The sequence below is a fragment of the Periophthalmus magnuspinnatus genome, chromosome 5 (genome assembly GCF_009829125.3).
Source record: "Periophthalmus magnuspinnatus isolate fPerMag1 chromosome 5, fPerMag1.2.pri, whole genome shotgun sequence".
In the NCBI taxonomy this organism is placed as follows: domain Eukaryota; kingdom Metazoa; phylum Chordata; class Actinopteri; order Gobiiformes; family Gobiidae; genus Periophthalmus; species Periophthalmus magnuspinnatus.
In genome coordinates this window covers 23,598,159-23,622,622 of record NC_047130.1, presented here as the reverse complement: position 1 = coordinate 23,622,622, position 24,464 = coordinate 23,598,159, and the positions used below count along the sequence as shown (strand labels likewise).

Sequence of the window (24,464 nt, the reverse complement as noted above, 5' to 3'; positions counted from 1 at the left end):
TTTTCAAATTAATGTCATTGTCAATCTATGTTAGCTCATCAGTTTCTCATCATTGCAAATAATAATGCATCATAATAAGGCTAAATGTTGGATTCTATTGGTATGTGGATTTAATATGGATAGTTTGAGAAATTGTGATGGGTTGGAATTTTAAACCCAGCTGATTGCTGACATAATAATTGTCATTAAATTGCATTAAACTCATAAAGTCTATAATGTGTCTCACTTTATGCAGGTCAAGGATTTAAATGACAATGCATTTCACATTTGTTATACTAAGCACTGTAACACACAAAGCGTTCCCCTTTCTCAGATGGTGTAATGCAGTGGTCCCCAACCTTTTTTGCACCACGGACCGGAACAATGCAGGTTTTATATTCACGGATGAGCCTTCTACGCGTGGCAGATGAATATGGCAAAAATAAGTTAAGTGCATAAAAAATACAACTCACCAAACCGCTGCATCAGTGTGAGCCCTGCGCTTGTTGCTTCTTTCCTTCTCTAAATCTTATATTTTAATCCCAGGTGCTTAGTCTCAATGTGCCAAAGAAGTTTTGAAGGTTTCATTGCCTCATTTGCTTTTCTCCGCATATTACGCAGAGCGGACTCTGCGCGTGAGAGTCACCTGTAGCGACAAACCCATATTTTAAGTAAGACTCCTGGTGTCTGTTAAATTTAGCTTTCTTTTTCTTGGAGGTCGTAGTCTCCTCTTCTGGTTCCTCAGTTGGCCTTTTCCCCTTTGTTAAAAAACTCTCCAAAGACTTTTGTTTTGGCTCATTTTCACTCGCTTGTGGCTCTAATTTTGAGCGACGTGTCTGATGTCTCCGCGATGACGTATCACGTATAACACAAGAGCAGATCTATCACAAATATAATAAACTTGCCACTACATCAAATAGATTTCTGTAGCGATTTCCTATCAGGATTTTCATTATATATCTACTGTTAAACCTTTCCTGCTTCGGTCCCTTAACCGTGGTCGGGAGACACAGGGGAGATCCGTCTTCTCCAGGGCCGAAGGGTCACTCTTCCTCCGGTATTTAACTGCCTGTTCTTAACCTCAAAGTTGTTTGGAGTGTGGTGCGAGCTCAAAGACCCCAGTCTGTTGCTCAAGAGTTGGTGGCTTTATTATCTGTAATACTGTACATACTGTAATAACGCATCACTTCTGCTCTAACTCACACACTGTCTTTTTCCAAGTGCATCTGTCGACTCTCACACTCGCCGCTTCTCTGCGGGTTGAACCACACTATGCGCCACATGCACGCGCACGTCACCTCACATTCACGCTAACACACCACACTGAACTAAAGCACATAGGAACTAGACACACATCTCACAACACTACGGACGAGCTTATTAGCGCGTCATGAGGGACGGCCGAAAGTTACGTCAGAGAAGATGCGGTCGCTGATAAACTATTTACTGTTTTTGTACGGCCCGGTAGCAAATTCGTCACGGCCCGGTGGTTGGGGAGCACTGGTGTAATGGGTGACACAATGCACTTGCATACTGAAAAAAACATGCTTCTGACTGCTGCAGGTTTTTTACCCAGCATGCTGTGTTCTTCCTGTATTACTTTAACTGACGGGTGAGCAGAGAAACCAGCACCAACACAAACCAACAGAGCTCCATAACTCCAAACTTTTCTGTATAAGGACATTTTAATTGTCACCATATACATACTTCAGACACTGCATTGTATCTAGAAAGATTTTTTTGTGAAGGTCAAACACTTTATTTGCAACAGACACAATCTGAATAAATCTGCTCAGCCTTACTGTGATACCAATTATTAACCTCTCAAACTATAGTGTGTGTATTAGAATGTTGCAGTTAATTATTTAGCAAAAGTTAAGTTGGAAGCCAGTCTCCTTTACGTCCCAAAAACACCCACACAAAAAATGACTTCAATTTCCAGGCCAGGTCAAGTCTCATCTGACCTTGGATTTATTGGTCAAGAATCACAGTAACTCCACTCTCTCCGCCTGAGTCATATCACTTCAATTGGACTTGCACCAATTGTAACTGCACCAGAGAAAGAACAGGAGGAACGGCCAGACCACAGAAATGACGGCAGCCATGTTTGGTACTGGACTGGCTGTGGGTCGAGGTGCTTTGTCCAGATGAGTCAGACTGAAAGTGGTGCGTCATGTGTCCTACAACGTGAGTCACTGCCAACGAGAAGCACCAGATACAGTGGACTGTCCAAGTGTCCTGTGTCCGCTAATAAACTCTAACCCTGCAAATCTGAAGCTCAAACGTAGAGACAAGATCCACAGCATATGGTTGGTCCAACATCGATTATTTCAGATATTTGTCCAGCTGTTTAAATTGGCAACTGATATTTCGATAGAGATTTAAAAGACCACAAACTGAAGTAAAATTGTAGTGAATTAACTTTTCACTTTTGTTAAAATAATGAGAATATATAGTCCTAGAGAACAGCAAAAACAATATATATGCAAAAGTACAATACTGAGAATAAGAACACAAAACAATATAAGATGATGATCAAAAAATGTATTCTAAAATCTGCCACTTTCACGATTTAGAAACAAAAAATACATGCACATTTCTGGTGCATTGCAACCAATTTCAGATCATTGTATTCATTATAGACACATTATAGACATTATGACTCCAGACAAATTGTTGAAATCCAAGGTCAAGGGTTACCACTGATTCTGAGTGTGTGTAGTCGGCATTTGAGTTAAGAAATACTGGGAAAGTCCTGCTTTGTCTAATAGTCAGCGGTGAGTCATATCAAGGCTCATCGACCAAAATAAGACCATTTAAAAGCAGAACTTGGCCAATACTGGTTTGAAAGTTTCGGCAATTTTTCTGTTTTGGGAAAAGTGACCTATTGGAGAAATAAAAAAAAGAAAATGGATCCTACGGCTTAAAGCGAGATTACATTACACATTGTTCCTGTTAGACCCGTCATGATAATCACTGTATCAATTTATAGTTCAGTATATGATAGGAGGAACAAGCATTTTTCAGGTCAATATTTATTGCGAAAAAAAAACTGTATTTTTCTGTACAATGACTACATTGGAGCTGGAGAAGGTGGAATTATGAACTTCTATGACTCATTATAGACACAAACTAATCACTTAAGTGTTGCATTCTGTCATTTATTTCTTGCAGTTCATATTCTTTAACAATGGTGTACATTTAGAATACTTTTTTGGGTGTAATCCTGCTTTGTGGTTTGGTTTCATTATTATTTGCCTTCTATATTTAGTTCAATGAGATATTGCACGTCAAAAAGTAATATGAATAACACAAACAGCAAAATGTTATCAGATTATTCATATTATACCTACTTCTTTCTACAAACTGCACCTATTTTTAAATGTTTTAGATGAATTTTAACTTATTTGTTTAGCTTGTTTTTTCTGTATTTTGAACATGGCAACCACAAAAAGAGTCTAATTGCTTTCATTGGGTCTCCCTGTATAAAAGATAAATAATTAAAGAACTGTATTTGCGAATACGTTCACAACTATGCTAAAAGTGGCCCTTACCATAAACTAAACTGCCACTGTCTTTCCTGTTGAAATGAGGTCATTTAGAAAAGCTCAGATAAATATAACCCAGGGTTTCGCTAGAGTTGCATTGTTCCAGACTGAAGGTGCTGTGTTCGTTACATTTATCATTTTCTGATTAATGTACAACTACAATGACACACCAAGAAAGCATCAGTATATCTGAAACTAGAAAACGCCCAAATAAACAATAAAAAGAAACAATATCCAAGGTTGAAAGGTTGAAACTTAATTCAAGAATCATATGCATTTAAAGGGTCCTATATTAAACCAAAACTGCCTCTTGTGAGCTTTAAGCCGTGTTATAAAGTTATTAGCTCCTTAAAAACATACTCTTAAAACATACTCTTAAAAACATACTCAGAGTTGTGTTTGTTTCATTCACACGTTTGAAGATACAGATAGACTAGACTTCCTTTACTACCACATGACATCACGAGAAAGAGCAGAGTGTTTTCTGTTTGAGGGAAAAACTCAGCCTAAATATGGAAAACATGAATAAAACAAAACACAACTCCAGATTTGTTTGTGATGAGAAAACAACATTATAAGATAGATCAGAAAATAGTGTAATATTGGACCTTTAAGAACACAACTGCAGTGGTCTAAACTACAGGGTTAGTAGGTTTTATAGCCCCAAGAGACATTTTCCTCTGTAAACTACGATTTTCTGTAAGTGAATAATTGCAACCTTTTTGATTTGCTTGTTGATTATTCTATTTCTATTCATTTTAGATTTGTTTTGCAGATGCTGCTATATGAATAGCGATTTGATGTCATTTAAAAAGCGAGCACATCTACACTGAACAAACCATCACAAATTGGTGGAGCGGTCGTTGAGTCTTGAATTTTGGATCAAAATGACGCAATATTAAATTGTTTGGATTTTTGGTGGAACACAAAGAGGCTCTGATTGTCAATGTGAGAGTTCACTGTGTAATCGTCTGCCCTCGATGACCCCATTTACATGTTCAGAGCTGAGGAGAGACTTCGGCTACAGAGACAGATTATCAGATTATGGTCTTATACACATTTTGGGCTCTGACTTAATACTCTCCAGAAAGCTGAAGCCGCCAATCTGTTGATATGAAAAAATACTACTACAAATGTTACTAAATTTCAAGTGGGATGCGAAGAAAATGTAAAACACTTTTAACAGTTCTTACAGTTACAGTCATTAATCTGCACTAAAGCTTTACATCAACTTGCTTCTTTCTGCAGAAATGTTATTGCTTAGATATACAGTGCAGAAGGCATCAAAATTATCCAGCTCCATGGAGTCAAGTATTTGACATTACCAGGCCAAGTTACATGTCAGATCTGAGAAGTGGCAATCCCACTCACTGCAAGAACATATAAACCCCTGTAATGAAATCAATGCAAGAACAAGGTTTACTATAAGGCCTTACTGTGGAACATTCCAAGTAAAGCAATAACCTCTCCATGGAGACATCCAGGCCTTCCTCTAGAAACTATAGTTAATAGGATTACTGTGAATGAGTCATTATGAAGGAATACTTGATAAAAAGGTGTATTGTGAAATAATACACGCCATAAATTATGGTGGATTCATTTTCTACATCTCTAGTTAAAATATCTGGGCATAAGTTCATGTCTGTTCTAGGTAAACAACCTGAATGTTCACTGGAACCAACCACTCCAAGGAAGTTTCCAATTTTTAAAAGAAAAACACATTAAACTGCTCTCAACTGTACAAGTAGTAATGTAGCTGCGCCATTACCATAAAAAATAAAAATGTAGTAAGTAGTATTGAATAGTTGTTTTCTTTTTTTTTTTTGCTTTTTTGTGAAAGCCAAACAGATAAAACAAAATGAAGAAATTGAATGGCATTGCGGTGGTCGGCGTAAACCACCAATGGGCCCTTTTTAAAATGTGACAAGATTCTTTCAAGAGGAGACAAGATAAAAAGCTGGAATAGGCAATCATTTCTGACGACTAAATGAGCATTATCAGGCATAAACCCAAGCAGCAATCAGCGTTACCAAAGGCTGCATAATTTGTTATCCTCCAATTAAGACCATCTTTGTCAGAGCGTCAGTTAGGACCTTCTTTAACTGGACTTTGCAAAAAGACAGTATCAGTAGGAGCTGTGGGCACATGCAGAGAAGATGTATCGTCTCCAAAGGTTTTACCTCACCCCCCACAAGGGGAGAGTGAACAGCCAGCTTTTAAATCATAACCAAAAGAAAAACTGTACAATTTACTGCTAGGTTAAACTAAGGATTTAATCTTGGATCGTAAAATTGCATCGTATTTCAGTGTTGGTTAAAAGGAAGCACTATCAGAATAAAATTTTCAGCAGTTGCTTCATAAACCATATATGCTTTTCTAAGTTCAATGTGAAATCGCTAAGCTAACAACTTCACAAATAAGAGACCAATTTTATCACTTTAATCAAATCTTTAGTCAATGTATGGGCCAGATCTAAATAGGTTGACAGCGGCTCATATGTGGTGGCTGAGTTTGATCCTGAGATTCTGTAAAGCACAGTGCTCTTGGGCAAGACACTTCTCCCATTTTGTTCAATGATTGTGTCTCATGTTAGTGATTGGTGGAGGGTCAGAGCAGCTGAGTTCCCACATTTCCATCAGTTGCATTCATAGAGTAAATATAAATGGACATGGTAACCTGCTAGCTGTCACGTTCCAAATAGGAAGTGAGCATGGGCGCTCCTCCAGCTCTATCTACTCTGGCTCCAGTTCATTTTCTATTGAAAAACTGTCGCCCCTCTCTCCCTGACTGTTGCTGTCAGGCTCGTCATTTTGGTCTTAAAATGTACATATTAATCTGCGCTACATGATCCTGGTGTTTTTATTTGGCTATTTTGTCCGTGAATCAAGATATGAACATTAACAACAGACCAATAATGCACGTTCTTTCTATAGAACTCTGCTCCAAATTTTTCCCTATAACTGCTAACCTCTACGAGCTTCTTTTGGCTGGACTCAACACTATGGGTGACGTCACACTCCATTAGTCCACTTCTTTATACGGTCTATGGTTACATCACTAGAATTAACCGAGCTTTGGCGGTCCACCCAGACTTCACTTCGCAAAGCAAAAAAAACTTGTGAAAGGCAAACATCCAAAAATGTCGGCATGTGAATACTAGCGAGCTTCTTTTGCGGTTTGAAAATTGGGTATAGAAGCTTTAAGGATACACTTCTAGTTTGATATGCAAATCTGTGGTTAAATACTTTTTCCTCAAACGCAATGAACATTAAAAAAAAACAACTTAGTAGTAGCAGTACTAGTTTGCCCCTTTGTTGGAATGTGTCCATGTATCAGTACAGTGCACATTAAGTCATTAGAGTCAGTGCCGTACCCCCCGCTGGTCCAGTCCCGACCCCCTGGTACTAAGCCTTTTCACACTTGCCTTGTGAATCTTAATAAGAGGAGGGAGTTTGGTGGTGGAAGTCGAGGAAGTTGGATAAACGAGTGACACGCACCCCGAGGCGAGCAGCCGGGGGGGTCTCTGTGAGGTCTGGGCCAATCGTGTCAAGACGGAGGCGGCAGACTAAAACAAAACTGACATATCAAAGCTTCACAGTCTTGTAGGGAAAAGGAGGAAGAGAAAAAAAGAGCAGGAAAAAAGACACGCTATTGAACTCGTGAAGCTCGTAGTAATGAAAGAAAGCGGCACCAAAAAGACGCAATTAGCGATTAAAGCCAGCAGAGTCATCAAACTACTGCGGATTACAGCAAATAGACACCTTTTCCAAATCAAAACGTAGCAGGGATCACACATGTTTGATTCAATTCTATGCATGTTAGTTCAAATATAAGGAAACGGGAATAAGAAACAGTTGTGGGCTTAAAATTTTGCTTCTTATACCTTAAATTTTACAGTTGGTAGTAAGACAACTCAACTCAGACTAGCTCAACTTAATAAAGGCAATGTATGTGATTTTTACCATCTTACAAACATAAAAAGAACTAGTTTTGTCACAATGAGTTTTACGATTGTCAGAGACCAAAGCTGAGTATTCCCATCACAGTAATGCTACGAATGACCAGCAAGCTAACAGCACACTTCCTGGTTCTGGTAAATACAGGACACTAATCTGCTCAATCATTTCACTCCCACCAATTGGAAAACTGAAATATTTTTCAATAATATTCATTTCTACCAAAAATTTTAGCTGCCCCTGGTTACTGCGAGATAGGATAACCCCAGTAAAACACATTTTAAAATATACTGCATCATTAAAAAAGCCCGAGCTGCAACAAAAAAAAAATGGAATAGCCAATGCAGTTTTTTAATTCAACCCTCTACAGCTCAAACCTTATATTATTACATTAAAATGGCAAAAATCTCTCCACTATTGCAAAGAAAAAGTACCCAAAATAAATACTGAGCCCCAAAATACAGCACTCCAGCTTTCATATATTGAATAAGTCAATATTGTAATAATCGTGACAGGATTATTGCCAGAGTTACGTCCTTGCCATGTGCTACCTTCCTGGAACCAAAAAGTACCAGATATCCCACACCCTTTGTTCTCATTGGCTGTTTTTTTAGGCAATCTCCAAACCAAGCATTAGGGAGACAGCTTGTGTACTCAAACTTTTTATAACTCATCCCTAATCCTTATGATATTAAAGTACAACTGTGCAAACTTGGATCTACTGTTGCGTCAATACACCGTCATTACCAAAACACAGGGACCAGGCCTCTGGCGACTTTCACTGATTCATCGCGTAATGCCTAGTCGACGCAGAGTAACACTAATCGCACCCTACCTGGATAAAGCGGGAATGTGGGTGGAAGAGCAGGAAAATAGTATGGGATTATGGCAGTGCTTAAGTGAGTTATATTTAATGATAGCTGATGATAGCAGCCCTTAAGTAGACTAATAAGAAAAAGCAACTGTGATAATAAGAGATTCAACTGAGGGGGCGGACATGCTGACTTAGACATTTGTCGATTATGTTGAAAAATAACATTAAGAAAACACCAAAAATGGAATTTCTAATGGAGGGTATTTGACCTGCTCGTCTCTATGGAGATGTTATTGCTTCACCAAGAAATGTTCTACAATATGGTAATAAGCGTATGCACCCGTGCGTAGACAGTGTTAACAAGAAGACGAGCTACAAGTCACATCTGTGTTGAGGCAAACCTACTCATAAGAATGCACGTTTTTCAAAGCATTTTTGAGTAACAAAAGAGTGATGAAATATAGTTAGAATATTTATTAATTTAGTTAGACGTGTTTGACGCCAAATTCCAGGCAAATAAATATCTCAACTGACTAACAGGTGGCGCACCACTAAAAAAGTTGCGTGCACCTTTAAAGCTATCATTATAACGTTTAATTGATTTTTTTTTTTTTTCCACCAGTAAATGGCAGATGTGAAACCTCCCCCTCCCCTCATCTGGCCTTTATTCAGGTTCACCTGTGCTCTCTGCTTTTCTTCTGTCAGACCAAACCTGGCACACTATCAGACAGAAGTAACGTAGATAGCATCTGGTGGTGTTATGTAAGAATACAACAGGGCTGGGTCAGACAATATAATTACAAATGGAAGCTTTAAGCGTAATCTTACTTAGAGACCTACGACTGCAACTACAGCCACCAAGCATTGTTCCAAAATTTAACTCAGTGGCAAATTTGGACTCAAACTGTTGGTTTTCAAGTTCTGAAAAACAAACAAGATCCAGACTATATATTTTCACAGCCCATTACCTGAGAACTCTATAAGTTTCAGCAATGGTTCAATAAAAAGTTATCTTGAAGTAACAAACAAATTCAAGCAAAACTTAAAACCTTAGTTGTGATAAATAAAGCTTTACACCTCAACAGCCAATGAGTCTCCTGTTATTGAGCCAGACAAAACCTGGGTTAGGCTACAGGCCCATCATTTGTCCATTAAAAAAAGTTTATAATTTAAACTCGATACGGTTCAAAGGTGTTACTTTTTACAACTCCATTAAGAGTTTTAATGGTTTCTCCTGAAATACAAGAAGAATGTCTCCTCACACTTTTAACATATTTTAATTGACCGATTTTGATTCACGGCATTCTTTGACAAATAATAAAACTGGGCTGGCATGCCAAGAAGACGTGAAAAGTAGGTCAGAGAGTCTCCCGTGAGTCATGGATTCTGGCTCGGGACCAAGATGAGCAGGTATGAAGGGAGAGGGGAGGGAGGGATGGAGCAAGAGGGTGGGAGAGAGTGGGGGAGAGAAAAGAGAAGAGAGAGGGGGGGTAGCAGAGAGGGACTAGACAGAAGTGAGGGGGAAAGAGCGAAGGGGGAAGATATGGGGAAAGAAAGAGGGGAAGGGAGGGATGGAGAAAGAGGGTGGGAGAGAGTGGGGCAGAGAAAAGAGAAGAGAGGGGGGGGTAGCAGGGAGGGAGAAGACAGAAGTGAGGGGGAAAGAGCGAAGGGGGAAGATAGGGGGAAAGAAAGAGGGGAAGGGAGGGATGGAGAAAGAGGGTGGGAGAGGGAGTGAGAGAGAGTGGGAGAGAGAAAAGAGAAGAGAAGTGAGGGGAAAGAGTGGAGGAGGAAAGAGATGGGGAAAGAGGGGAGAGAAAGGAAAAAAGGGAGAGGAAGTAGAAGAGAAAGTATAAGAGAAAGGGGATGAAAGAGATAGAAAGAGAAGGAGAGATGGGGGAAGAGTGCAGAAAAGAGAGGAGAAAGAGAGGGACAAAGATAAAAAAGGGAGGGCGAAAGAGAGAGAAGCAGATTGAGAAAGATTGGTAGAGAGGTTGCCTAATGATACACTCACTCCTATTCATCAGGATAATCCAATCCCCCCACAACTGTTCTCTAATAAAACATGTTAACAAGCCCAACAGCACCTGAGGTTACTCTGGTCTCACGTCTTATAACAGTCAGTAGCTCATTCATTCATCTTCCTCCCATCTTCCTCTGTCACTCTCAAATTGCAAAAGTATCGTTTCCAACCAGTTCAGCCAGTGTCAGTCAAGGTGAATTTTCAAAACCATATTTACCAAAAAGAAAAAAAACACTTTTCACAGAGCAATCAAAATCGTTTTAGTCTATGGAAAGATAAAATTTACTGGCAAACTCAAATGCTCGATCCACCCCAACTAATGCTGAGTCCACGATTTACTGATTATGGATCTGCTCTGTTGCATTAAATTCAATCCTATAGTTCACTGGTAAATGCCCCAAGTATCCATTTCAAAAAGGTGGAGAGGCACGTATTTGTGTCAGGTGCACCACACCTTTAAAATTGGAGATAATATTAGTAACATAATAAAAAATGTGTGTGGATTAATAAGTTTTAACAAGCAAAACTATGTGATCTGATACCAATACATATCTACTTTTAGTTTTAAGTGTTTGCATTTTCTTGAACAGTGACAACTTGAAGAATGAATCACAGGATACAATATAAAATACAGTACATGTCAATCTTCCCAAAGATGGTGTACAAATCCTTCAAATCAATCAGCTTGGTGTGCTGTTAGCATGCTAGTTGTTTTTAGCATTAGAGTGACAGCAAAACCGATTCGCCAATCTGGGCTTTGAATGTAGGAACTGTGCCTATTAGTCATTGCAGTGAATAATTAGACAGTCTTAGGAAACTGAGGAATAAGTTTAGACAAGTTCCGTTTCACGTTTTTAAGTAGAAATCAGATATAGTGTATTCAGTTTTTGTAATTTCAGTCTTGTAAGTCTTGTAAAAAGTGTCAGAGACAGCGCCCCCTAAAGGCCAAAGCCCAACCCCACTGGCCTGTCCCTTCTCTCATTCATGCAGCCGGAGGGAGGGACAGACATGCGGGCCAGAGGAAGTGTGACTCATCTGGGTAACGAGGAGCATTCTTGGGAATTCTCTGCAGACTTGTTGTTTGTGAAGAACCGTGGAGAGAATGGCACAGTGTAGCAGCAGGCACAACATTCAAGTCTGTCCCAGAATGTATGTGCACATAATGGGCCATGAGGAGGTGGTGTTTAATATGATAGGAGTTCTACAGTCTGTAAAGGGAAAGAACGATCTCCACTTTAAGTTTTGGTTTTCTGAAGTTTCAACATCTCTCTGAACAACTTGGTGTAGCTTGATTAGGCCATGTGAAAAGACCTGTGTTTGTGAGTTGAAGCAAAAGAAGACAGAACTTATAATGGTGCATTGGAGTGTGGAATCGTTAAGAAAAAAATCCATCTGATGATAATGGAATGATTAAGGCTATTAGTATTTTGTCAATTCTTTTTTACGGATACATTTATGAAAATACTTGGTACAATATTATTCTTTTTACTGATACAAAATCCAGTTGCCCTAATAATATTGTTTTGACAAATTAGATAATGTTATAGTCAATCTGCGCCAATAGTCCCTTGATCACTGGACTACAGCCATAGACTATAAAGAAGTGGACTAAGGGAGTGTCACGTCATTCACAGCATACAGCTCCAGTCAAATGAAGCTCACTGAGGCTAGCCGTTATAAAGGGTAAATTTGGAGCCAAGTTGCATATCAGGAATTCTGACCACGAGTATCATAGCAACCAAAGAGCCAATCCAGAGCGAGGCTGTTGAAGACACCTGATTTGTATGATATTCATGTTCATATCTTGAGTTACGGACACAAAAGCGAAATAAAAATACCAGGATCATGAAGAGTGGGTTAATATAAACATTTTAAGACCAAAATGACACGTCTGATAGCAGCAGTTACGGAGAGGGACAACGGTTTTCAAATGTAAAGTAAACTGAAGCCGGACATACACCACTCACTTCCTATGTGGAACGCAGCAGCTAGCAGGTTAGCAGTGTCCATTTATTTATACAGTCTATGCCTACAATGCCTACAGCTCAAGATCTGGAAATGGGTCCCAGGGCACTGTACAGCTCACTGCTCCTGACAGGCTGCCTCAGTGGGAATGGATGCTGCGATGGGTCAAATGCAGAGGACCTCACTTGACACACACTGATATATAGTCCTGGTTTGAGTCGGGATCAAACTGAAGCTTTGGGTTTTTTTGGCGAAGGCTCTAACCACTGAGCCACTGCACTCACTATTCAACACTGGAGCAGTCACAAGATTTGAAAAAGAAAAAAATATATATTAACAGTTATTTATATTTGGTAGGGATGACACTAACATGCATAGGAAGCACCAGACAAATAAATCTGTTAAATTACTCCATAATTGACTTACTATAAGATATACAGGCTCCCCAAATTACATGCAAAAGCCTTTCTTCAGGCTTGACAACAGACAAATTAGGCAGTGGGATCTATGTTTGTGCTGAATCTGCAAAAGGACAGCGAGGAGCACATGAGAGGTTTCTAGAAAAAGTGAAAAAATAAATCAGAGCTGAACAGATCCATCAAAGCCCACTGCTCCGACCCAAACCACATCTGCAGAAGTTGGCTTTGGCCCGAGCAGATCATGAGCCTCACGCACCACATCACACACAGCCGACAAATTCTACGTGAGCGCAGCTATTTCTGGAGTAGCCCACACCGCCACTGTCTGCAGACGCCAACAAAAGGAAAAGCTAAAAGGCAAAGGTCCCGTTAGCCGATGCAGGGTTGGTCAAAAGTCTCAGGCTTGTGATGGCGGAGATGATCAGTGGGACAGAAATAGCTGTAGTGACCTGACATGACAGATTTGAGGAGCAGAGGTGAGTGAGCTATTAAACATGGATAATCGGGGTGGAACAATAGCTATGCATCAAGCAGTTAATTCATTATGAAGAAATAGTGTAGAATTTCGCGGTTGTAATGTAAGAGCGGTGAGAAGGCTGTTGATCACAAAAACAGTGTCCAGATGACCACCGTTGAACCGTTCTCTACACTGAACCACTCCTGAATGAATCTCAAATATTAAAGAAATATTAAGCCCTCTAAGAAATATTAGATTAGATTTATATATTGCCATTGTCAGGTAAAAAAACAAAGAAATGCAACTCCCAGATCAAACAGGACACTGGTATGTGCAAAAACACATTATCAGTTACATTGTCCAAATACGGCTATAACCTCATATTTCTGCACCATGTATGATCCATTCACTTCATCAATAATTTACCCTTAACCAAAAAAATTAACAGTGTCATTTATTAATTTCGCACATTTCTGAGTAATATCACTACTATTGTTATATTGAGGTCTGATTTGTCTTCATCAGTGTCTTGGCGTTTTTGATGTTAGGGAGCTGTTAAGAAGTGTGATTTGACAAAAATGTAAAGTGGTAAAAAAAAAAAAAAAATAGCCGGCGTAGGTTGGCAATAAAAGAGCGTGATTTGCAAGCCTATAAACTTCACTAATTTACATAAAGGTTTGCAACTTGTAGGCCAATTTGCTAGTCTGACTTGGCTTGGACAAATGTTTCTAATACATCTAGAAGTAACAAATGAGACATTAACATAGAAGCTAAAAAATATCATGTTATTGCCACACCTAAAATCCATTGTTTTGGTGTGAAATATGCCGGTTACAACAGGCTTGGAGCATGCCATTAGTACTGGAATTCACAAAACTTTCTACTTTTCTACTTATTCTGAGTTGAACTTTACCAAGGGCTGTCAAAAACGATAACCATATACTAAACAATACTAAAACTAGTATAAAAAATATACACAAATAAGTTATTGATAATGAAAAGGAAATCACATACTGTATTTTCCAGACTATAAGTCACACTTTTTTTTTTTCATAGTTGGTCTGGGGGTGCGACTTATACTCAGATGCGACTTATATGTGAAATTATTAAAATATATAGTTAATATAATTTCATTGTTATTGTCACACTGAAGGGAACGCAAGGACACTCTAGACTTGTATCAGTATGACATCCACACGGAAGCAGAAGGGAGTGAGATCCAGATTAAACTTGTTAGCTTGTTTTTTTATGCTTTAGTTATCTGATTAACTGTTAATATCTTACATTAACATACCAGACACTTAAGTTTGTTGTCTATGCTTCATGTAGCTGAATATAAATGTGTTATGTTAGCGTAGTTATCTGATTAACTGTTAATATCTTACGTTAACATACCAGACACGTATTCAGTTAGTTGTCTATGTTTATGTAGCTGAATAAATATAAATGTGTTACGTTAGCGTGCTGTACTGCTATTCAGCCTGTTGTTCTCCATTATTATTACAACAGAGAACATTATTATTATAACTTGCCTTTAAAGATAAAACGTCTGTTCTTGGTCTAGAGCGACTTATATATGTATTTTTCATTATTATGCATTTTTTCACTGTTGCGACTTATGCTCCAAAGCAATTTATAGTCTGGAAAAATACAATATATACGGTACATATACAGAACACATACTAACCCTAACCTTAAATTGTTCCATTGCATTCTCTTGTCCAAGAACTACTGTTTTTTCATCACAGTGATATCAAGACCTTGGTTTAGTATCAAAAGCAGAATTTGTATATTGACAAAATGCATCAAATGTCTTTCCTTAAGCATGGATCCAGGAAAACTTAAAATGGTCAAAGAATGCATTATCATTACTTCCAATGCAGCTATACAAACTGTAGCTCTCATTAGCACAAGTGAAATCGCGCACCATATTTTGATTTTATTTCTATGGCTGCTCCTCACTAAGCAACACATTAAGTGCTTAAAGTAGAGTCTCTCATTACAATTTACTACAGCAAAGTTATGGCTTGAAAACACCACATATATCACATGCAACCGCACTATTATTTTTGCACAAATGAAAATATTCAGGCGTGCGATCAAGTCAACTTTCAACAGGCTGTGCTGACGATTTATTGGCCTTTATGCTACCGCAAGAGGATGGTATGAGTCAGAGGAACTACCCCCCGCCTTGCACTATTTTTCCCCTTCACTTTCTGAACTCTGGTGTTTTAGGTACACAGCAGTTTCCCTGTAGAGGCACAGAAGGACCTATATTAGTCAGACCGAGAGTATAAGAGGGGAGATGGATACTAAATGAGGGTATTATTACGATTGTCGTTTTGGAGATGTGCAAAATTTGAATATCAAGCAGGCATCTTAAAAAATGTTCAGGTTTGACACTTTTTAGCGATCCAGACTTATTCCTCACCTTCTTAACCCACTCCTAGCATCCTAATTATTCAACATAATGCGTGTGTAAGTGCTGTGGAGTGTTACTTCCTGGTTTGCGGGCAATAAAAATGCTTTGTAATTAAAATGCAGACAGCACACAGTGGTCTCATTTTGACCCTATAAGACCTGCTTCCACAATATATGTGTACTGGAGCAAAACGAATTCTGATTTGTTGATTAAAAATGAAAGAGCAGAAACTTGCTGTGTAAAATACGAAAAAAGGAGAATACTACAGTAACGTTTCAAATAGCAGTTTGTTCACTTATGTGCCATACTTGAATCTCAAGCAAGCCATAAAGCTGTCTGAATAATATTAATAATTGCCCACCACTTAATGCAAGCAATAAAAAGATGAGGACTTTAGTAGCACATACGAGATATACGAGCGCAAAGATCCATAATAGAAGGCAACAAACCAAATGGATTAAAAGTCATACATCTTTTCTAATCATGTCCAGATGTGTCAAGAGGGGTCAATATAAAACAAGTGTACAGACAGGTCCAACACAATCGATGTATAGCACGAAGTATAGGGCTGAGCGAAAGAAGACGCTGAATAAATAAGAAATGAAAAGCTAAATTCACAAGAGAGAAAGAGGGATATATAGAGAGAGAGAGCGAGACAGAGACAGAGAAAAAAGAGGGAGCGAGAGAGGAATATATAGAGAGATGATGGCGTGGTGTTATGGAAGTTGATTTGAAAACCAAACCATGGCTGTTGCTTTCCCACATCCAGTCGTATGTAGCGAGTGCCTCTTTAAAAATTTATTCATTTACAGCAAAAAATAGATTAAAGCACCCAGCTGAGCGAAAACTCTAAATTTTAGCTCCAGAATAACATTAATGATAAAACATCTCCTTCAGGCTCCAGGGGATACGCCTGGGGAAATGCTTCCTTTTTCACCTTAAACCACCTTGACGGCTGCATAAGAAAATGAGGTCGTAATTGTCTTTTTTAATTATGGTTTGATAAAGGGGCCTGACAGAAAAAGCAAAAAAGTACTTGGTGAGCGAAGACAAAATAAGGACTTCATTTACTAAAAAACTTCTTTAAAATAAGCTATTTCGGTCATATCGTGATTCACCGCTTTTGTTTAACGCAGCACTATGTTTAAAAAATTGACACTTTTCCCCAGCACATACTTTTCCCATCGTCAGTCTCTTGTTAAATTCACCTGTCACTCACTTTGAATATGACAATCACAGTGAAGAGTGAACTTTGTGATATGAATTTTTAGACAGAACTCTCACCCCACCTGAACAACAGTGACCCAACAACTTACGAAGCAGTTTTGTCTGAAGAAATGCATTTTCTCACCTTAAACCACATCGAGAATGGCACTCTTTTAAAAAAAAAACTATGCAATCCGTCATCTGCTTTTCCCCCCTGTTAAGCTTGGAATGTTCCACAGTATGGCATTGAACTTACCCGTCTGGCATTTATTTTATTACAAGTGTGTTTTTTGCACTCTTACTTTGAGTGGAGGGTAGAGAGACAAGTAGGTGGCATATCCTCCACCAGAAAATTTACACAGTTCATCTTTAAAGACGGTCTCCAGCTCCAAAAGCTCAAAATGCTCTATTCCACCTTGTGATGTCATGAAGCATAGTTTTAAGTTTACAGCTACGTTTTACCTTTAGAGATTTGCAATTCCAGGGCTGAAATAATCCAAATTACTCTAGTGAAGGCGTGTGGAGTTGGAGCACTTCCTGTATTACCACATGACAGCACAAGGTGTAACAAAGTGTTTTCAGTATGAGAGAAGAACACTACCACACAAATCCTACATATTTAGGTAAAGATGCATCAATGAAACAAGGCACAACTCCAGGTCTGTTTGTGATGAGGAAACAACATTACAACAGATCAGAAAATAGCATAATATGGGCCTATAAATAAATTAATTTCTAATTGTCATTTTTAATTATTTTCTGAAAATGGTGGTTCGGTCTGAGAGGGAAAAAAAAGAAAAAAAAACTAATTAAACTCCATCCAAGGATCTGTCAGTCCCATGATGGCGCACCAATGTCATCCTATTCACTGTTTGATATGGAAGACACCGTGAATCAATGACAGCACACACCCAATAAGGCCTGGATGTGCGCTTACAGTAATTGCTCCGGCCGGTGCTAAATGAGGTTTCACTTAAGTGCAATTATCCCCTTCTGATCAGGCACATAAAAAGGCCTTAACATGGCGGAGGGGGCTAGCACAATGTGACGCCAAACACAGCTCAAATTGGAATCAGGAAGGCATTTCCACACGATGAATGGGTCTGTAAGGTTCATCTGCATTCACTGAGATGCGCAAAAGATAATAGAAAAAGACCAAGGTTGAGGTTTGATGTACTACATAGGTTTTCTGTGGAGCAGGACTGAGAGAGCATAGGAGGAACAGAGGAGAGATGGAGAGAAGTCCTGTTAGCCCAATTTTAGGTCCATTTAGATCGAGTTTGTTACATATTTGAAGATTAACTGCACAGCCCTTCTGTACGTTTATCACATTTTAATAAAGACTGAGTTACAATGATTAAAAGTGTGTCTTGTTTATGTTCAGGAAATTCATATTGAAATCAGTTTTTATTTGTTTTTAATAAAAACTGAAAAAATGTGATTGTTCAGTATTTCTCATCGCTACACACTTGAGTTTACAATGTCATTTCTTTGTCTGTGTTTTTGGTTTACACTTCTACAAATGTAAGCTCATTCAGTCCATTCAAGGTTATACAAAAAAAGGTAGCACAGTATCTGAAGTATTAATAGCGCAAAAATGTTTATAGTTGTAGAAACTTTTATCTAAGTCAATAAAATATAAAAAATAAAATACTGAGGAAAATAAAGCCAAAGACCAAATAAAGTATTGAGTTTGCATGGGCAGGACTGGAATAGCACTCAACCTGCTAATGATGATCCAAAATGATGTACATTCATTCTTTCCATAATTATTTATTCAACAATAGTAATTACTAACACACACCTTAGTGCTTCACATGCCATTCAAGCAGATGATCTTAGGCTAGACTGCCAGGAACAAACTTTGGCCAATTAAAATACTTTTCCCTTTCTCTTTTCTTCTATAATTTTAAAAGATGGCAATATTCAGTAGACGGTACCAAACCTTATCCAAATACAGTAAGAAACCCTCTCATTAGTTTACTCTGTTAACAAAACATGATTAAGGGGACTGTGCTTGATTTTTTCAGGTAATAAAATAAAACGTGTCTTGGCCCAGCAGATATATTATACGAGGAGTTTATGGTTAAAATAAGACCGCTGACTGTGTACACTTTAGTGTGTTGTTAGCATGATAGTTGCTGTTAGCATTACTGTGACAGAAAAACACTGCTCTGGCCTCTCAAAGTTGAACAAAGGTGAACAAAGGTGAACAAAGGTGAACAAAGGTGAACAAAGGTGAACAATTTGGATGCTAGGTAGGTTTTTGGAAAGCGAGGAATCATGTTGGTCCACTACAAACACAACACTACACTTTTTCATGTTTTAAGATCAGTACAGCGCAGAGGAAAAACGCACTATAACAAGGACATATTGTACATCTTCAAAAACTGACAGGATTACCATAACAAACCAAAATCATGGGTGAACATTGTTATGCTCACTAATTCAATCCACCTGCTAACCCTTCACAACAATGACTTCCTGCCCTTAGGCTAAAATCTGGTTGCCCCGTTACCTGTTGAGCCTTATCCGACTACACAGTATAATGACGAGGGGGGACAGGGGGGTAAAAGGGTTTTTCAACGTACGTTCATGTTGCCACAGGCCCACGACCACGGGAGTCTGATAACTGCATCTCCACAACGACCATTTGAATAATCACTTCAAGAAAGGGACAAATTAAAGAGGCTCTTGGAGAGACTGGACTCGCCGCAGGGCCACACGCTGAATACAAAATGAGACGCAGGTATTAAAGATTTGTTCAAAATTCTTGACCCTCAGCCACTGCCCAGTTGATAACGCGATGATTACAATAGAATTATCATTTGTCATTTTCTGACATGGTAATGACAGTTAGACAAAGTATAATACTGGAAACTGGGCATTTTAAAAGATTGAAATATGAATCACAAGAATCATACATAGAACATGTTTGTACAGATCTAAACTACAGTGTTAGTTTTGATGCATATTAAGATAAGATATTTGGCTGTTCATGGAGGAAATTATGGTATGTCAAAAATTGCAGCCTTTGTGGTTTGTTAATCAATTGAAATTGTGATTGTGATTGTGATTATGATTGCAATTAAACCTGAGATTAATTAAGGCCTACTGTGTAGTATACGTAGAATTCGGGGTAGAATATCCTTCATTTACAAGAGTATAACATTCAAAAGACAGAAATAATAATCTAAATGTATAATTAAATGCATAATAAAATGTAACTTAGAAAAGATAAATCACAGTATTATTTACATGCATTTTAGAATTAATGTTGCACTGCCAATATTTCCAGGCTATTATTTCTACAAACTTATCCTAAAAGCTATAATGACAACATTTTGAACTTTTACAAATTCAATATGGTACTTAGTTGATATTAAAGCCTCAGTATGGAATTATTTTTGCCAAAAAAAAAAAAAAAAAAAAAGACAAAAAAAATGCATGTTTCTTTTTCTCATTATAGTTGCATTTATTGCACTGAAAAACATAGAAAAAACATGCATCCTTCCTGTGAGTGGGCTTGCATCTCCACAAACCTGACTATTAATTGATCTGGAGGAGGGCCTCACCCTGATCGTTTCCATGGAAATGACATTTCCTTTAGCTATAATATTTCACAGTATGGCTTAACATCTTTCCATCTCCATGGAGAATGTTCTAAAGTATGGTTTTAACTTTCCATTTCCATGGAATAATGTAGCTGACTTTCCACCACCAGAAAGTTACATACTGGAGCTTTAAACTAGACTTGCTTACTGCAGTAACCTACAGCTATTTTATATAATTAATTTATAATGCAAGTACCAACTGTACAACATATATTTAGTAGAAAACATGACTTTTCTTGTACCTGCTTGTTTACTTAGAGAGGGGTTAAACCAAGCTGTTCTGGTCCTAGTTGAGCTGTTGTAGCACTTATTGTAAACAGTGCGTTACAGATAACAAAGTGAGCCATTTTCTTCACAGTACAATACGTTATTTGCCACTAGATGTTCACACACTCAGCACATGGAGACCTTGGAAAAGAAGGTGTCATGCTTTGAAATCATTAAGCAATAGACTTCGCAAAGAGCACTGCAGGCTAAAAACCACCATTAAAGACTTCTGTATCACATCCTCCCATTCACACTTTGTAAATGCTTTGTGTGAGAATAAGCAGATGTGTAATCTTCGCTCCCGTTTAGTTCATTCACTACCCTGTTTAACAAAAGAGAGGCACTAAGTAACTGCTCGGTGAAAAGCCAGGTTTTTAAATAACAACAAAAAACAAAATTATACAAATGCCAACAAGGAGGAAAAATCAAAACAAGAATTATGAATAGAGCAAAGACATCTGCCAAGGCACTGATCCGGCCTTGCAATCTGGACAAAATTGTGCACACAGATTTTTGACTCAAACTCTAATAATAAAGTAAAGGTGTTAATGCTTCCTACCTTTCTTACCTCAAAATGGATCACAATAATCAGATATTAATCAATACTAAAATTAGTATAAAAACTAGATACTCATTTGAGCAGGTATCAATACTAAAAAAAGTCACATTCACAAAACAAATATGACCCTTTCCTGAATAGCTTTATCTTGTTCTGATATAGCTGAAGAATAAGCCAGCATTTTACATATCATGGTGACACACTACTTTACATTTACAGAACTGTCTTTATTATTATTTATTTATTTATTTTTATTAATTAGATCACTTTGAAAATCTATCCAAAACACAAATAACTTTTTTCGTAGTTCTTTTTCTGGTTTACGCTAAACTAAAATGAGTCATGGCATCACATTTTAAACTTAGACTTGAATTTGCCACTTTAATACAACTTCTACATGTCCCTTGTCTACAAACAGGAACAGATTATGCCCTGATTGAGATTTGTGCATGCAATCTGTGGCGCCTCAGCTGCAGCGCACACAAGGCCAATTCCTCAACAGCTAAGCCACAAACAGCTAAAAGTTACTTTCACTGTAAAATACACAACCACACTTTACACATGACACTGCTGATGTTCACAACTCAACTGTACATCAACTGTAGTAATTTGAGTTTGCCAGGACCAAAAATTGTGTTGAAGGGAGATTTAAAGTCAATATTGTTCTCAAAAGACATTACTTAAATTATGGAAGAAACACATTTTGGGAAATCTGCTGTAAAGACATACATTAGAAGCAAATTGTGAAGATTATTTTTTAAAACAAACTAAACGCAATTTTTATTTATTTTTCCCATGTTTACTTTTGCTGTATCATTGTGCATTCCAGTCGAAAATATTCCGTAAATTGAGTAACTCTACAAATAGATATTGGTCAGGAGTATCTTTAGCCCGCTATGTTGCAGCAAATAGCCTCATCCCGACAGCTCAGTGAATGCCAGCTATTTAAAGGATGGGTGATTAAAGACCAAACCAGGTCGACCTTTTGATTGCGGGTGCTGACTAAAGCTATGGGCATGTTGTTGAGTTGGAGCGTGGTCTGGAGTGTTGTTCTGGGGGGAAATCTACTCAAAAGTGCCTTTATATTGAAACCATGCGTTAAGTTGGCACGTCAGATTAGGAACATGTGTAAATGAGCAACATCCGCAAATGCCACAACTATGAAAGAAATAACAGTATTCATCCTTGACATGCTGTACAAACAAAAAAGGTGAGATGCAAATATTTCGTGACAAAAAACCCGCTTGTCATCTCATTTAGGGCACGGAACATACACCTCGAGAATCTACCAATGACGCGAGAGCAAATTAACTAAACATGCGTAGCACTTGTTGAATCAGACTGTCCACATGCCGAACACACACGCCTGCTTATGCTGTTTTTTTGTTTTTTGCATCGGGGGAATCGTTATTTTTAAGAGGAATTTACTAGGCGCTCGAGAAACGATTGACAGTCGAGCGAACACACTGCAACAGCTGTGCCAGTCAAAATACCTCCAGCGCGCACACAGGAAAAGCCAAATGACACACAAACCGATCCATGCTGGCCACTACGTCTCAAATACCAAACAGCTAGCTAACCATAGCCTTTAAGGGCGGGATTGGTCAATATATCCACGCTACAATGCCAAAACAAACCTTCATACTTGGTCCTATCCAAGGAGGGAAGCCCTGGCCAGCGCACGGCTAAAGTTAGCTGGCTAAAAAACTGGCTAGTTAGCTGTCAAAGTTGCCCTGTCAGGTGTCACCGGTTGCTCCACAGGCACGGGGCTAGCAGGCTAACCAAGAACACAGCTGTCAACTTTACACAGCAACCCCAGCGCGCATACACTACATACAGAGCACAAGGAAACACCGCTTGGTTCAAATGTCCCCACAGCCGTCAGTGCGCGCAAAGCAGTGCGCCACGGCCTATTTCAGGGGCTCAATCCCCACAACTTCAGTAGCACTCACTTCCCCGTCAAAGTCGTCCATTTCAAGGGCCTTAATGCAACTTCATGCCCGCGTAGCGCACTTACTCTGGGTGAAAGCTGCTGCCGTGACGCTGGCTCCGTGTAAAAAAAATCCCTCACGGTAGTTTTCTCAGAGTGCTTGCCCCCTCCCCTTCATTCCAGCTGCTTCTCGGCGGAGGTTTCCTTGGAGTGTCCCCGGCGCGGAGGTTATAGAGGTCCAGGCTGCGCGCTGATCCACCGGTGTGCTCGCCCTCCCGCGGTGGTGCTGGTGGTGCTGTGGCCGTGCTCCTCACTGCCTCACTCCGCCTTCACTTCGCCTTTCTCTCGGCGGCGGCGGCCCAGCCAACATCCGGGACTCTCCCTCGTTTGGGTTAAGTGCCCGGAACTACTTTCATACACGAAGGACGACGCACGCCAAAGGTTTCCCTCTGTTTCCCTCTCAGCACCTCTGGCCCTGCCGCAACAGAAACTAGGGCTCTGGGTCGTTTCCCAAAGACTTTTTAACTTTTATATTAGACCAGCAGGTCAGTATTTCAAAAGAGCAGAAAAAAATATATTCATTATGTTGTATGTATTCAAACTAATCCTGATTCTGTACATCATGGACTAATCATTTGATGAGCTGGGACATATAGAGACTACATTACAAATATTTTTTTTCAGTTTCAAAGTTACTGTTAAGTTGTTTTTCTGTCTTCTTTTCAGTCTATCTTTTCAGTATGTTTAGGTGCAAACTAAAAACACTTTTTCTTGTGTCTATAAGTAGACAAATTGCCATTTTTTTCACCTGAACATCTCCTAAAGTTCGTCGCCTTCTGAAAAAAGTAACATTATTGTGTAATATAATACATACGTTCATATACACAGCCTATTCAACCCAAAATACTGAAGGACATTCCACAAATTAATTTGGGCCACATAGGGCCACAACCTATAGGATGAAGACTCTTTTGTATTAATGTATCTTCTTTATATTTAAATTCAAAAAGTCCATGATCTATAAAGCTGAATATCTGCATGAGTTTGGGTCATGGATCTATAGTTTTGAGTCAAGAGGAATCAGGGAATCAGAGAATCACGGTACACGACCACAATTATCAGAACAGTTACCACTAACACTATCTAGTATAGTGCAACAGCGCCCCCTTTTGGCGGACATTAACTACAGCTGTTGAGAAATATTTTAAGTCATCATAATAATTTTAATGATGAGATGGGATGAATAAATCTTTCTTAATACAGCACATCCAAAGAACTACTCTACAGTTATTGTATATGGATGAATAG

General features: G+C 38.7%; 1 protein-coding gene across 1 annotated transcript in view; it reads right to left on the bottom strand.

Moving 5' to 3' along the window:
* foxj3 (forkhead box J3) overlaps nt 1-23,584 on the bottom strand; it is a 119,610-nt gene extending 96,026 nt beyond the window's left edge. Inside the window, exon 1 of the mRNA XM_033966916.2 lies at nt 23,244-23,584. The gene's annotated coding sequence lies outside the window, so the exon portion shown is untranslated. The remainder of the gene's footprint in view (nt 1-23,243) is intronic.
* Between the last annotated feature and the right edge of the window lie 880 nt (nt 23,585-24,464).